The following is a 16,916-nucleotide window of genomic DNA, read 5'->3' as shown; positions in this document are numbered from 1 at the left end:
CAATCACTTCCCTAGCTTCCCACGGAGTTCTAGGGTACACCTGATCAGGTCCTGGGGATGTATCTATTGAAACACTTAACAAGGTGATATATATTTTCACCACTAATCATCAATCGTTTCACTACAGGCAGAATCCTGTAAACATAGACTTGGCAAGGCATATTAGCAAATCAGCTTTAGTCTCGCATGCTGTCTTTCCCCAGTCCAGTAACATGACATACTGAAAGAAACAGTCTTCGTCTAACAGGACCACACAGTGCAAAGGTAGAAGGATGTACCTGATGACATAGAACATTACAGTGCAGAACAGGCCCTTTGGCCCTCGATGTTGCACTGACCTGTGAACTATTCTCAATTGGCCCCCCTACACTATCCCAAAATCTAAGGATTGTTTAAATCTCCCTAATGTGGCTGAGTTGACTACATTAGCAGGTAGTGCATTCCACACTCCTACCACTCTCTGAGTAAAGACTGTAGAGTTCAGAAGCAGGCATCACAGGATACAGGGCGGGCCATTTAGGATTGAGGTGAGATGAAATTTATTCCCCACGGTGTGGTGACCCTGTGGAATATTCTGCTGCAGAAAGTGGTTGAGGCCAAGACATTAACATTTTCAAGAAGATAGATTGGGTTCTATGGATCAAGGGATCAAAGGGTGTACAGTGAAAATGAGAACGAGAGACTGAGTTGGATGATCAGAAATGGTCATTTTGAGTGGTACAGCAGGCTTGAAGGGCTGAATGGCCTTGTACTTCTATTTTCTGAGTTACTATTTACTTTTGTAACTATTCTTCACCCACTGCATTTTCCCTGGAGAAAGGTTCCTGTTGACAAATGATGTTGTAGTTTTGGTCATGTACTCTGATTCCTGTAATTCATTGCAATTCTCCTTAAGTGGAGTCTGTAGACTGTTTGCTCTTACACTTAGAAAATAGAGTGTCTTTATAAACTTTGCTGGAAAAGAAAGTTTGGCTTAAGTCCCATCTTTTCACCAACTCATTGGCAGGCATATTAATGACAATAGGAATTCTGTGTATAGTGCCCTTGTGGAGTCCCATGACATAAACGTCCATGCTGCCTCAGGTTGGATGGGCATACTGTCCATCACAATGGTGCCTCATTTCCAATCATCAGTTGTCGGCAAAATGGAACTAAGAGGCAAGGATCACAAGGAAAGGCAGGAAAGTGGTGGGGAGATTAAGATCTGGTCAGTCAGATCTTCTTAAATGGCACAATCAGCTCAAGGAGTCTTCTAGCCTGTGACTGATTCTGTGTCCTATTATCATCAGGGAAGCTGGGAATTGTGCAGAGAGAATAATCCCATTACCGTCTCCAGAAACTACATTGAAACTTTCATTTTCTCCCAGTCCTTGGAGTTAATGAATTGCTTGAGGATTTCTCATTCTCTTGGATCTGAAGAAGGCAATCAATTTGTTTCTGTGAATTACCGATGGTCAACGTAAGCCATGATGAGAAAAGCCTCTAAGGAAACTAGCAGGAAGAGATCAAAGAACAATGCTGGACAGGAAAACCTGACCGATATAGGGCTGAGGTAGTGGGAGGTAGCTAGCTGGTACAGTGATGAAAGAATGGCTTTTGTATTTCTATTGCACCTTTCATAACTTCATGTCTCACCAAGTGCTTCAAAGCTAATGAAGTACTTGTTTGAACTGTTATATTATCAGAAATAGCAGCCAATTTATACACAGCAAGATCCCACAAACTGCAAAGAGGTGGCTTTGCTGCTTCCATCTTACAAAACTACAAGCCAAAGAAAATTGATGAGGATACAGAAAACAAAGAGGATTGATGAGGGCAGAGCAGTAGATGCGATCTATATGGACTTTAGTAAGGCATTCAACAAGGTTCCCCATGGGAGACTGGGGTGGGGGAGTTCAGAACTGGAGGGCCTAGGTTTAGGGTGAGAGGGGAAAGATATAAAAGAGACCTAAGGAGCAATTTTTCACGCAGAGCGTGGTGGTGCGTGTATGGAATGAGCTGCCAGAGGAAGTGGTGGGGGCTGGTACAATTGCAACATTTAAAAGGCATCTGGATGGGTATATGAATATAAAGGGTTTGGAGGGATATGGGCCGGGTGTTGGCAGGTGGGACTAGATTAGGTTGGGATATCTGGTCAATATGGACGAGTTGGACAGAAGGGTCTGTTTCCGTGCTGTACATCTCTATGACTCTAATAGAGTCTAATAAAGTTATGTCAATTCATTTTTTTGTATGTTAACTATGTTGTAAGAATAAAGTGTGTTTTGATTAAAGCAGAGAGGTGGACTAATCAAATCACATCTGGAATACAGCACCTTATGCTTGCCTTTAAATAAATATAAACTTTAGGGTTTTTGCTATATTCTTACAATACTTTTGGTTGGGGAGTGGGTGGTATCTGGACAAGTCCATAGTAGTTAGACAAATAAAATCATGACAACATAGGTGTGACTGACAGGAAATAACCTGGGAATAATGATCTCACTATTTACATAGCTGGTTCTGAATTTCTGCTGAGAACTTTGCCAGGCATAGGTTGCTTGTCATAGCTCCTCTTTAGACCCCATTTATTTACAAACTAGGCATTCATAGTTCAGACACAGCACATCCTTACTAAGATAATTGAGTCTTTAAAATCTCAGCTTAAATACATTCAAATTAACTACAAGATCTTCGTACGTTTCTCATTTAGTTTTAGATGCTGTTGTGGAATATTATTTTAATGTAACAACAAATGTTGGTAAATCAGTAGTGAAAATGCCAAGGACAAGTAATTACATCTCTAATTTGTGATAACGTAATTTCCTGAGGCTATTGAGCTCAGTAACTCCTCCAGCTTTCTTGGTTTCTCCAATTATCCCATTAATATTCAGGATTTTAACTTAATATGTAAAAAATAAATGATGCAGAAGAGGAGTTATTGAGATTCCACTGTTGCACAGCTCCTTCCCTCCCCATTTCCCAGTATATGGAGTTGTCATGGCACAGATAGAGGCCATTTGGCCTGTTGGCTCTCTGTAGACAAACTCAAGTCAGTCCTGTTCGCCCCCTCACCTTGCGCCCCTCCTCCTCCAGCTGTAGCCCCGAAAAATTATTTTCCTCAGCAAATTCTGATCTCATTTAGAAATCAGCCAGCATCAGCTTCCACTGATCTGGCAGGTATCCAGTTCAGGGTCATCACCAGTCACTGCTGAAAAGAAATTCTGCCACATAGCTGGTCTGCATCTCTTGTCCAAGACAATCATGTTCCCTAGTCCTTGTGCCATCAGCTAATTGGAACAGCTTTTGTCCAATGTACCTAAATCTGTCATAATCTTGTACATTGAAGTACAGATTTACTGTGCAAAAGGAGGCCATTTGACCCATCCTGTCAGCACTAGCTCACTCATTTTGTTGACTTAATGCCAATCTCCTGCCTTTCCCCATAGCCTTGTGCATTATTTCTGTCACTCAATAGCTTCCTAAATGCCTCATTTGAACCTGCCTCCACCATGGCTCCAGGCAGTGCAATCAGACATTAGCTCCCCATTATGTGAAAATGTTTCTTTTTCTCTCATGTTGCATTTGCTTCTTATTAAAACTGTGTCCTCTGGTTCTTCATCCTTTTATCAGAGGGAACGGTTTTTCCCTGTCTAGTCCAACCAGGCCCCCCCATTATTTGGAAATCTTGTATCAAATCTCCCCTCATCATCCTTCTCTCCAAGGAAATCTCTTCTCAATCCACTTTGAATTTTTCAAACCTAGCCTTATAACTAAAATCTACAAAATAACACCTGGGGATGAGTCCAGCAACTGCAGGCTATTTAAGGCAAAATGCTGCAGGTTCTGGAAATCTAAAATAAACCTAGCGTGTTATTGTGGCTAAGTAATTGGCACTGCTGCCTCACAGCACCAGGGACCCGGTTTTATTCCACCCTCGGGCAATGTCTATGTGGAGTTTGCATATTTTTTGTGTCTGTGTGGGTTTCCTCCGGGTGCTCTGGTTTCCTCCCGCAGTCCAGAGATGCGCAGGTTAGGTGGATTGGCCATGCTAGATTGCCTATAGTATCCAGGGATGTACAGGCTAGGTGGATTGGCCATCAGAAATGCAGATTTACAGGGATAGGGTGGGATGCTGTTGACTTGATGGGCTGGATGGCCTCTTTCCACACTGTAGAGATTCTATGAAAAAAAATCAGAAAACGCTGGAGAAACTCAACAGATTTGGCAGCATATGTGGAGACAGAAACAGAGTGAATGTTTTGAGTCTGGTATGACTTTGTTGAACTTAAGCTGAACAGTTTAACATTGATGGTCAGAAAGCCTTTAGAAACAGCAATTCAGGAAAAAGTGAACTTTGGGAATATCAAATTATTTGTAAACTCATTTGTAAAGGGCAATTTTATCAAGCTTAGAGTTTTTGATGTACAAAGTTAAAAATCACGCAACACCAGCTTTCAACTACCTAATGAAGGAGCATCACTCCGAAAGCTAGTGCTTCCAAATAAACCTGTTGGACTATAACATGGTGTTGTGTGATTTTTAACTTTGTGCATCAAAAACATCCAACACTGGCATCTCCAAATCAAGAGATTTTGATGAAGTAGTGAACAGGTTGGCTGAGGGTTTTATGATTGCTGTGTCGCATGTGGACTTCCAAGAGGCAAAGCTGGAGCTCACGGGGGTGAGATGGACAGAAAAATGAGCTGAGTGTCAGGAGACTGTCTTGTGGTGAATGGCTGTTTTTAGAGTGTTATAGTAGCGTTTTTAATGGGTTAAAAATCATACAATACAAGGTTATTGTCCAACAGGTTTATTTTTAACAGGGTTCCTGATGGGTTGGTAATGGAGCTCTGCTGTTTCTTATGTATGCCAATGAGTTAGTCTTGAGGGTTCAGAAGCTACAGTATTGCACACTACGAGGGGGCAAACTTTAAAAGGACTTAAAGCTGATGGAACACATGGACAAGTGGCAGATGCAATATATAGGCAGTTCTGCTATAATGCAGTAATCCGTTCTCATGCAACCCTGTGTTATAAGAATATCGTGTAGTAGCAGCACAATTTAAACTAATGGGGCCAGAATTGTGCTATAACTAATACACGCATTCAAAGTTTACGCTTTAGAAACAGTGTCCCCAATTTGTCAGTGTGTTATTGCAAATTCGCATGAATGAAACACACATTAAAGCAGAACAGCCTATAATGCAAAGAAGCGTGAAGTGATCGGTTTTGGTATGAACACTGAGAGACAGGGCACAATTTTAAAGGGAATGCAGGGGCTAGGGCAGCTGGGTTTTTATGTACTCAAGTCAATGAGGTTTGCAGGGCAGATTGAGAAGTGTGAAGCATATGATATATTGGGCTTCATAAACGATACAAAAGCAAGGAAGATATGATGAACTTTTGCAAGGCGTTGGTTCAACATCTATTGGAATATTGGATCCAGTTGCAGAATCCACTCTTTTGGAAAAATGTGCAGATATTAGCAAGGGCACAGAAACAATTCACAAGAATGGTTCCAGGGATGAGGAATTTTAATTGTGAAGACTGGTTGGAGAAGCTGGGGCTGTTTTCCTACAAGCAGACAAAGTCGGTGTAGATTTTCACAAAGGTATAGAAAGTCATAATAGGTATGGTTAAAAATCACACAACACCAGGTTATAGTCCAACTGGTTTATTTGGAAGCACTAGCTTTCGGAGCGCTGCTCCATGCTCTGAAAGCTACTGCTTCCAAGTAAATCTGTTGGACTATAACTTGGTGTTGTGTGATTTTTTTTTAAAAACTTTGTCCACTTCAGTCCAACACCAGCACCTCCACATCATAACAGGTATGAGCAGAGTAGATGGGGAGACAGTGGTCCCATTAATGGAAGGATAGGGAACTGGAGAACACCGATTTGAAGGTGGTTGGCAACAAAAGGAACGACAGGTGAGGAACAACTTTTTGATGCAGCAATTGCTTAGGATGTGGACTGGAAATAGGTTCAAACGTGCCTTTAATAAGTGAATTAAAGGATTATCATGAGAGGAGATGGTGGAGCAGTGGTGATGTTGCTAGATTAGTAAAATCCAAGGGCCTCCGCTGATGCTCTAGGACATGGATTCAAATCCCTCCACAGCGACTAGTGGAACTTAAAATCCAAATAACAAATTGGGATTTGAAAGCTGGTTCCCAGTAATGGTGGCCATGTCACCTGTCTAGTTGTAATAAAGACCTATCTGGTTCACCATTGGGGAAGGAAAACGTGAAGGAAATCTGCTGTCCTTACACTGGTCAATATTGGACTCTAGACCCACAGCACTGTGGGGGGTTGACTCTGAAATGACCGAGGAAACCATTCAGTTCAATGATGATTAGAGATGATCACCAAATGCTGTTCATACCTACATCCCTTGGGAGAACTGGCTTGCAGGGCCACAGGGGGTGACTCAGAGGGAAATACTCCATCAGAGAGATCTCCATTAAAAAAAAAACATTTAGATAAGTACATGAATGAGAAATGTTTGGAGGGATATTGGTCAAGCGCAGGCAGGTAGCAGTAATTTTGTTTGGGATGATGGTTGGACTGAAGGGCTTGTTTACGTGCTGTATGACTATGACTAAAAAGACCCTTCAACCCATCACATCTGTGCCAGTCAAAAACAAGCACCTAACTATTCTAAATCCACTTACCAGCACTTGGCCCACAGCCTTTTTAAACCTTGGAACGGCAAGTGCACATCTACATTCTTCATAAATGTTCTGAGGGTTTCTGCCATGGAGCTGCTATCTCATGACAGAGAGATGACTGATGGTGGGGGTTTGAGTTGAGCTCTAGTGGGAGGAGAGCTGATGGAGGAGAGTCCTTCACAGTGACCTCAGGTGGTTGTACCACCTTTATAGGCAGTGCATTTCAGATTGCCACCATCCTCAAACTTTTCCTCACCTTCTGAGGGCTAGCGCAGAGTAGGTTCCTCCTTCTTTCCGTAAGCTATTCTGGAATAATCCTGGACACCTCTATCAGATCACTTTCAAACTTTCTTTGCTTCAAGGACTTAAGGCCAGCGCCTCCCACCTAACCTTGTAGCTAAATTCCCTCATCTTCTGTTTAGAGCTCTTTGCAGTGTGAACATTGATTGCATTGTATATCAAGCTGATGGAAAGTGTTGTCTGAATGATTAACAGTGACGAATAAGAGGTTCGTCCAAGACGTCAGTCAATGGGAAAGTGAAATTAAAACCCAGATGTAATGTCCCTTCACAAATCCTTGGTGAGGACATGATTTCTGTGAAAAAAAATGAAAATTATTTTTTGTCTTGCAAACTTTTTTTTGAGTGATGTCTAAAAACTGTGGACGCTGCAATGCCACTGAAGGTTTAGTTAATGGTGACAGTATGTGTCGTAACTTTAAGTATGAAAAACTGTCATGTGGTTATGTTAATAACCGTAATTTTATTTCCTCCATCACCGAACATAAAAAATAAATAATTATGTATGTTGAAAATCTCTACTAAAGCCCAAAATTCTGAGTCAGTATCTGGATGTATCGGTTTCCTAGCTCTCCTATTTAGAGTCATAGAGATGTACAGCGTGGAAACAGACCCTTCGGTCCAACCCAACCATGCCGACCAGATAGCCCAACCCAATCTAGTTCCACCTGCCAGCACCCAGCCCATATCCCCTGTTCTTTTGGGTTTCCACAAGTGAATCCTCCCCTTTGTATTAAAACATAGAAGATCTGGAGGAGACCTGACCAGTAGATGCTGAGATTACGTTTCCTCTCATGGTAACACTACCGAGTGCAGATTTGGAGATGCTTGTGTTGGATTGGGGTGTACAAAGTTAAAAATCACACAACACTGGGTTATAGTCCAACAGGTTAATTGGAAGCTAGTGTGCTTCTAATTAAACCTGTTGAACTATAACCTCGTGTTGTGTGATTTTTAACTGAGTGCAGAGTTTATAATAAAGGCTATCTCATTTAGGACAGAGGTGAAGAGAATTGTTTTTCTCTGAGAAGGTCATTAATGTTTGGAATATACATCCACAGAGCTCAGAGTCGAGAGTGTGGTGCTGGAAATGCACAGCAGGTCAGGTAGAATCCGAGGAGCAGGAGAATCGACCTTTTAGACATAAGCTCTTCATCAGGATGGAGATCAGTGGGGTTTGAGTCACTTCATATATTCAAGATAGATTATTGATTGACAGAGAGAACTTGGTTAGCTCAGTTGGCAGCGTGAAGCCAACAGTGTGGGTTCAATTCCTATACTGACTGAGGTTACCATGAAGAACTCTCCTTCTCAACCTCTCCGCTCACCAGTGTAATGACCCTCAAGTTAACCCACCATCAGTCATCTCTCTCTAATAAGATAGCAGCTCTATGGTCAGTTTAACTTCTACCTATTCATTGACAAGGCTGTCAAAGTTTCGCAGGGTGGGTCTGGTCGGGTGGATTACAGGCAGGAAAGTGGACTTAAGGCCACAAATGCTTATTGATTGGCAAGTAGGATTGAAGAGCCAAATGGCCTATTCCTGCACTTACATTCTTGATGTTCCACAAATGAGTTGATATTTGCCCGTGTGTGTGGAGTGAATAAGTTTTATTCATACCAAATCCGAACGATTAATTCTGTTTCTCTCTGCACAGACACTGCCAGAGCTGCTGAGTTTATCCAGCAATTTTCAGATTTCCAGCCTCCATACTTTTTGCCTTACTTCTGTCACTGGCATTGTATTGGCCAGGATTCAGTGTGTAGCACTCTCAATTCTGAGTCAGAACATTGAAAGTTTGGATTCCAACAGAGAGATGTGAGCACAAAGTTCAGGATTACATGCCAATGTTGTACAGAGGGAGTGCTGCACTGTTGGGGCAACTATCTTTCGTGAGATGTTAAACAAGGCTTCATATCTTCCCTCTCAATGAATCTAAAACATCCCAAGCTACTATTCAGGGAAGAAATGTCCTGGCCAATAGACAACCATCATCACAATCAAATTATCTGGTCATTATCATGTTCCAGTCTATGGAAGCTTGCTGTGTCCAAATTGGCTATTGCATCACATTTTATCACAATGGCTGCACTTCAAAATGTTGTTCATTTGCTGCAAAATACTCTATAACATTCTGGGGTTGGGTAGGCTCCATGTAAATATAGTTACTGTGGTTCCCAACTACATCAATATTTTATACATTGATATAACAAATACCAGGAGACGGATGTCACCAAATGATATTTAACACCTGGGAAGTTATAAAATATTTATAAATCCGCATTAAACAATCTTCTTCATTGAACATATCAGCCAGTTTTATGTTGAAGAATCAATGCTGATAATTAAATAAGAAAATAAAGAAATCAGACACCGTCTGTTCATTAAATAAAAAAAACAGGCAACTCAAATTATACTATAATGCAAAATCCATGTTAAGTGCATCCTCAATTGGATAGAATCACTATTAGAAGCAGGTTGGGCTATTTTTTATGAAAATTGAAAGGACTACGGTTGCTGTAACTTAGAAACAAAAACAGAAATTGCAGAAAAAGCTCAGCAGGTCTGGCGGCATCTGTGGAGAGAAATCAGAGCTAACGTTGTGGGTCTAATGACCTTCCTCAGAACCGCTGTTTACAGGAAGGGTCACTAGACATGAAACGTTAACTATGGTTTCTCTCCGCAGGTGCCATCAGATCTGCTGAGCTTTTGCAGTCATTTCCATTTTTTTTAGGTTATTTTTATGTTTTTGTACATGGAAAATTACACAGTAGTGACACAGGCAATTTGAAAAAGAACCCAAGAAGTGTGGATGCTGGAAATCTGAAGGGTCACTGGACTCAAAACATTAACTCTCTCTCTCCACAAGTGCTGCCAGATCTGCTGAGTTTCTCCAGCAATTTCTGTTTTTGACACTGACAACTCAACCCAATAGGCTCAGGTTGACATTTAAAAAGACGTTTTTTATTTGTTCACGGCATGTGGACATTTCTGGCTGGGCCAGCATTTATTGCCCAACCCTAATTGTTCAGAGGCTAGTTAGGAGTGAACCACACATTGTGGTTCTGGAATCACGTGTAGGCCAGACCAGGTGAGGTTGACTGATCCCTTCCCCTGAAGTGAACCAGATGGGTTTGCACAAGAGTCAACACGATCACTTTTTTTTCCCCAGATATTTAAAAGATTGAATTCAAGTGTCACTATTTACAATGAACCATTGTCGCCAGAACATTAGCCTACAGTTTTATTCACTATCCCAGTGACATTACTGCTAGCCTATCATCGCCCCCTACATTTAAGTTCCCAATAAGCCTCTTCCTTCTTCATCTCTCTGTCTCAGTATCTCCACCTTTTCTCCACCTTGTGTTTGTCCAGCTTTCCCCTAAATGTATTTATGTTAGCCACTTCTTGTGGCTACATTTTCTACATTCTCACCACACTCTGGATAAAGAGTTTTCTCCAAATTTATTTTGTTTGTTCAGATTGTCCAACTTAGCCAAAGGGCAGTTAAAAGTTAACCAAGTAAGGACAGCAACTTTCCTTCCAGGATGTCAATGCACCAGATGGGTTTTTATAATAATTACCAATGGTTCATGGTCACCATTTGACCAGCTCTTCATTCCAGAGATTCATTTGAATTCAAATTTCACTGTGGCTCAGTGGTTAGCACTGCTGCCTTGGAGTGCCAGGGACCCGGGTTTGATTCCAGCCTCGGGCGACTGTCTGTGCGGAGTTTGCACATTCTCCTACTGTCTGTATTGGTTTCCTCTGTGGTTTTCGTCCACAGTACAGGGATGTGCAGGTTGGGTGCATTGGCCATGGGAAATGGAGGGTTACAGGGCTGGGGGAGGAGTGTGGGTCTGGGTGGGATGCTCTTCGGAAGGTGGATGGGCCGAATGGCTTGCTTTCACATTCTATGATTTAGGTAAATTAACTATAGTCCTACTGAAACAAAGAACTGCATTCTCATTACAGAGAAATATGGTGGTTTAACCTGAGGGTTATCACATCTCAAACAAGGGGAGAAATTGGGAATAAGAATCCTTCATGCTAACCTCAGCCTGTGCAGGAACTGAACCCATGCTGGTGGTGACAATCTAGATTTCAAACCTGCTTCCAGCCAATTGAACTAACCAACCCCCTCCACTCGAAACCCATGCCCTCAGAACACTGGCACTTATCTTTAATTGCTTGTCTACAGCCTCCCTGTAATTTCCTGTTGGGTCTATTTGTACATCTACAAAAACTCTGATGTGGACTCTCCCTCAGTAAGTAGAGCTAAAGAACTGTAAAGCACAGAAACAGACCCTTTAGACCAACCCATCCATGCTGACCAGATAGCCTAACTTAATCTAGTCCCCTTTGTCAACGTTTGGCCCATGTCCCTCGAAACCCTTCCTATTCCTTTACCCAACCAGGTGCCTTTTAAATCTTGTAATTGTACCAGCCTTCACCACTTTCTCTGGCAGCTCATTCCATACACGTACCACCCTCTATGTGAAAAAGCTGCCCCTTGGGTCCCTTTTAAATCTTGCCCCTCTCACCTTAAAACTATGCCCTCTAGTTTTGGAATCTCCTACCCTGGGGAAAAGACCTTGACTATTCATCCTATTCATGCCCCTTATGATTTTATAAACTTCTATAAGGTCACTCCTCAGCCTCCGCTCCAAGAAAAGTAGAAACATATTATCTGCGTCAAACTTATTGGAAGCTTTTCATAATCTGAAAGCCCTCTACTGGGTCACTCTTCAACCTTCCTGTGTGTCGAATAAAGAGCTTCAGCCTGTTTTAACCTTTCCGGCAGGGTCCAGAAGTTCTCTCAGAATGTAGGTTTTGAGGGACTAAGGTCTCGTACATGGATAAGTCACTTAATGACATTTGCTGAACTCAAGAGATAAGAAATCACGAGGAACTCCACGCGCTCCTCAAGAGAAGGCATTTACTGAACTCTGCAGGAAGAGATCACTGAGTGCAAACAAATGGATTTCACAGGAAAATGAAATGAAAGGTAATCTTAATTTATTTTCGAAATCTGAAAATGAGTTTATGATGACTAGCAGTAGAAAGTTCACAATCCCAATTTAGTGAGGTTTAAAGAGAATTGTAACTGTTCAAAGGCCAGTTGTATTTCTTTGCTATCACTCTCCATTCACATTTAATCCCCCCTGCCAAACATTTACAATGGCTACCGAAGTATATTATGAACCTTTTCAAAGGACTGAACCTTTTACTGAAAAATTTCAAACTTAATCAAATTTTTATGCAAGAATAAACAATCTGTGAATGTTTCAATTTGGATTAAGTTCCATTCAAAGCATTCAGTCTTACATCTGACAATATCAGAAATTAGTTTGATTTTCCTATTTTTAAGATGATCTCTTTGCATATATACCATAATATAAATTTAAAAAAAACTAGGTCAGGAAAGTGATGTGTTTTACCTATACCATACCCAGTCAAAATCACCTCAGGATTAGTGAGGTGCAGTATCAGATCAGAGACTGTATAGTTTTTGGCCAGACATATAAGACAAGGATAATGTTACATTTTATTACTGGGATAACATTGGACTGCTGTCATAAATGGTAAAAAAATTTCCTTTCTACTCTGACATACAGTTGGCTCACCATTACTGTCATAATTAGAAGGAAGCACAGGGCAGATGATAGCCTAGTGGTATTATCCAGATAATATTCTGTAGGTTCAAATCCTACCATGGTAGATGGTAGAACATAAATTCAATAAAAGCCAGGAATTAAGAGAAAAACCCATCTGGTTCACTATCATCGTTACCTGGTCTGGCCTATGTGTGACTCCAGACCCAAAGCAATGTGATTGAATGACTATTTAAACACTCTTCTTTTCATTCAATCCCTACAGTGTGCAAGCAGGCCACTTGTCCCATCAATGCCACCCCCCCTTCTGAAAAGCATCCCACTTCAATCTATCCACATAACCCCATAATCTGCATTTCCCATGGCTAATCCACCCTGGACACTACAGGACAGTTTAGCATGGCCAATCCACCGAACCTGCACATCTTTGGACTGTGGAAGGAAACCCTTACAGACACGGGGAGAATGTACAAATTCTACACAGACAGTCATGTGTGGGTGGAATCAAACCCAGGTACCTGGTGCTGTGAGGCAACAGTGCTAACCACTGTGTTTTACCATTTACCCTTTTTAAAGTTGCTCATCTCCTGCAGTATCCTCTTTGGCCTTTAACTTAAGATGATGAACAATGAACCATTCATTCTTATTGTCCCAGTTTAGAGCTCAGAGTTTGGAGTTTGTCAGAACAGGAGATCAGAATATTCTAACGGATTATTGATCCAAATATAGTTCACTCCCAACTTGTCTAGAAGAAACTGACGTGTGCAAATGAATGAAGGGTTTTGATAGAATAGGTAGGGAGAAAATTTCCACTGGCAGGAAAGTTGACAATTGACAAAACTAAAACAGAGGAGAAATGAAAGAATTTATTTTTACTCAAGGAATGTTCAGCCTGGAAGGTTGAGGTGAAGGTAGATTCAGTCTGATTTATTTTCAAAGGGAGTTGGCAACATGCTTGAATAGAAAAACAAGATCAACTCAGGAGAGGAGAACGAAATGAACTGAAGCAAGGACAGTGCTCCAGTTGAAGGTTGTCTAGTCTTACAATCAGAACTGGTATAGATTGCTCCTGTATCTTGATGGGCTGATTGGCATCCCCATTCCTGATGAAGGGCTTTTGCCCGAAACGTCGATTTTCCTGCTCCTCAGATGCTGCCTGACCTGCTGTGCTTTTCCAGCACCGCTCTAATCTAGACTCTGATCTCCAGCATCTGCAGTCCTCACTTTTGCCTATGCTGGCTAATCTGATCATTATGCAGATTGCTGTTGAATTGGTTTTAGAAGGTTCTAGGTGTAGAATTGTAGAATCCCTACAGTGTGAAAGCAGGCTATTTGACCCTTTCAGTCACTCTGACCCTTCGAGAAAAATCCCACCCAGATCCACATCCTTATCTTATCCCTGTAACCCTGCATTTCCCATGGCTAATCCATCTAACCAGCACATCCCTGTTACCATCCCCGATATGGTAACTTAGCATATCGAATTCACATAAGTTGCACATCTTTGGACTGTGGGCCTTGTCAAGTGTCTTGGGACTCCATCCACAAATAAAACCACTAGATATAGGAAAGCTGTTATTCCCAATACAGTTGGTTCAGATATAACACGATAGTTCCATTCTAGTGCGATCTCATGTTATAAGAAAATCGCACAATAGCCACATCATTTAAACTAACAGGGCTAGAATCACGTAATAGCCTATACAGGTAAGGAAAGTTCGCGATCAACAAATAATGATCTAAAGTCTTCAATCACATTAAAGCCAATTCGCATACAGGTGTTATACAGAACCAACCGTACTTACCAACATTCCCAGCCACCCAGTAACGGTTTGTTTCACTCTCTCAGTCTCCACTCTCATCAACCAAGTATGAGTTCCAAGCTGCCTTCACAATCCCTCTGATCAATCTGCTAGGATTTGTACTGTTCCTGCTCACTTATTTCAGCCGTGGATGGTGCCATTTGGCCTCAGGCTCATTAAGCAAAGGCTCATTTCCAGTCAGCCATATTCAAAACAAGCCAAGCCAAACTTAGATAGGAGCTTCCTTTGCTTAGAAAAGCATGCAAGGCTTGGAATGAATAGTATTGTATTTCATTTAATTATTACAGCGTTTGTTTAATTTCACAGGTTGATAGTTGCCCTCCTGTTCAAATTAATAATCTCACTGGGGAGGAAAAGAAATGCAAGAAATTGTAAAAGTGAAAGGTTTACTGTGACATTTAATGCAACAAGTAAATGTCAAAGATTTCTCATCGAGGTACATTGTAATTAAATTCCAGCAACGCTATTCTCCAGAATTAATTAATTTCTGTTAACCTATTCAGGGCTCCACACAAACATTTCCGATAATTTGAATTGTTCACTTCACTAATTAGACTCACCCCCTCCCCTCCCGCTTCCGCTTGGAGTACTGAGCTCACATAGATGTTAAATGATGTTATGTAGCTTGCAAAAGGAAGGTTATCACAGTTTTGACATCGCCTGGATTTGCTTGTTCTTTCTTGCAGCAACTACTGGTAACTTGAGTAATAATTGCCCAGAATCCTTTTATTCTCTCTCTGGGCGATTGTTCCCCAACAGGAGAAAGGGGCCTCCCAACCCCACATTCTAGTTGTCATCTGGATGTACTGACAGAGCTCCAGAGAAAAGCATCTCCAACGGCAAGAGGTAAGACCCGGGGAGGGGTGTGCAGGGTGGGGCCAGGAAGAAGGGAAAGCAACTGATTTGGTGACTCTACAAAAAGGCCAGTCTTCTATTTCCCACAAAGCAATTATCTAGTTCCACCCTTCTGACTTGCCACAGGTACATATCATGGAGGAAAGAGAGCTGTCATCACCATAATTCTTGAACTTGAGGCTGGCACAAAGAAACAGCCATGTCTGGGGACGAACAACTGATTGGGCAATGTGGGTACATTTGGGCATCTTACTCACACTGTTGTGATGAAAGCAAAATACTGTGGATGCTGGAAATGTGAAACAAACAAGGAGAAACTCAGCAGGTCCGGCAGAATCTGTGGAGAGAGAAACAGAGTTAACATCAATTGCAGTTTGACTCTCAGCCATGCCATAGGCTGAGAATGGCTTCTGTAGAATGGGTGGAGCCAATGTCACATGAACAGTAACCCCTTCAATGCCATTCCTTTATATAACAAACTCAGCTATTCCAGTACTTCACTGTGTTAAAGGCACTGCTGTAATTCCCTGTGTCTTTCGAAAGACTTTTTTTTGCACTTTACAGAATACAGCACTATTATTTTCCCCCTGCACTTGCTGCAGGCTCTGTCTGATAATTGCTGTCTGTTTTCCAGTTCAACAGGGTTATCAGATTTAATCAAATGATTATGCTCTCTGTCATGCTGCCTGCAGCTCTGCAGTCTGTGTGTCTGTCTCTTTTACATTTTAAACCATTCCTAGTCTTTCTCAGATAAATGTTTTCAAACCTTACACACACATTTTATTAACATTTTATTTCATCACATTTCCCACACGCTTTCTGCTCTTTTCTCTTGCAGGTACAGATTTCGCATCAATTGGCGACCTTGGCTGACTGCCCAGACTTCATTAAGATTGTCAACTGCTACCAGATCTATTCCTGAAGGTTGTTTCATATTGCTCCAGCCTTCACTTGGTCAACACATCCACCCAGCACATGGTGCTGCCTTCCTATGCCAATCAGCAAACAAAAAAGACCAACCTGAGTGTTGGCCAAATCAGCATTTCCTCTCCCTTGTTTTCAATACTTTTAAAAGCCAGTAAAGTGAGATGTTCAAAGGAAATGTCAATCTCCCACTAATATTCCCATGAATTTCCTCCAATATCAGATGCAGCACTATCCTGGAGACTCCATGTCAATCCTCAACAGTTGGCAACTCTAGTCTTCATTTAAGGTATAATGACCCTAGTCTTACCAGACCATAGGCCTGCCCCCTCCTTAGAAATGGATGAGTGGTGATGGTTTAACCTGTGGGTCACCAGGCGTCAGATGAAAGGAGTGGTTGAGAAGAAGATTCCTTCATGGGTAACCGCAGATGGTGTAGGAATTGTACCCTCACTGTCTGTGTTTACTTTGTATCCCAAGGCAGCTGTCAAGACAACTGAGCTAACTGAGCCCTAAGTCTTCCCAAACAGGAATGGTATCAACAAGGGGTACAACTACAGCACTCATCACAACCATCTTCAGCCTGTACCCACTTGTATATCCTTACATACCTGACTCATACACTCTTCTATAACAGGCATCTTATTAGGAATGGGAGTACACTCCCTAACCCAGCGGCACTGAAACCAATCATGGAAATTAACTGGTGCCCTTGAGAGCTGAGGTATTTGGTTTGCATTAAAAAGA

General features: G+C 41.7%; 1 protein-coding gene across 3 annotated transcripts in view; it reads right to left on the bottom strand.

Annotated features, from left to right (window-relative positions):
- The window catches only part of LOC122563075 (leucine-rich repeat neuronal protein 1-like), a 217,505-nt gene that overhangs the window by 154,357 nt on the left and 46,232 nt on the right, over nt 1-16,916 (bottom strand). The window lies entirely within an intron of this gene.

Source organism: Chiloscyllium plagiosum, unplaced genomic scaffold, assembly GCF_037043375.1.
Source record: "Chiloscyllium plagiosum isolate Xiang-an unplaced genomic scaffold, Cpla_swu_hap1 HiC_scaffold_26, whole genome shotgun sequence".
Lineage (NCBI taxonomy): Eukaryota > Metazoa > Chordata > Chondrichthyes > Orectolobiformes > Hemiscylliidae > Chiloscyllium > Chiloscyllium plagiosum.
Note: the sequence above shows the minus strand (reverse complement) of the source record. Positions and strands in the feature narration are given on the sequence as shown.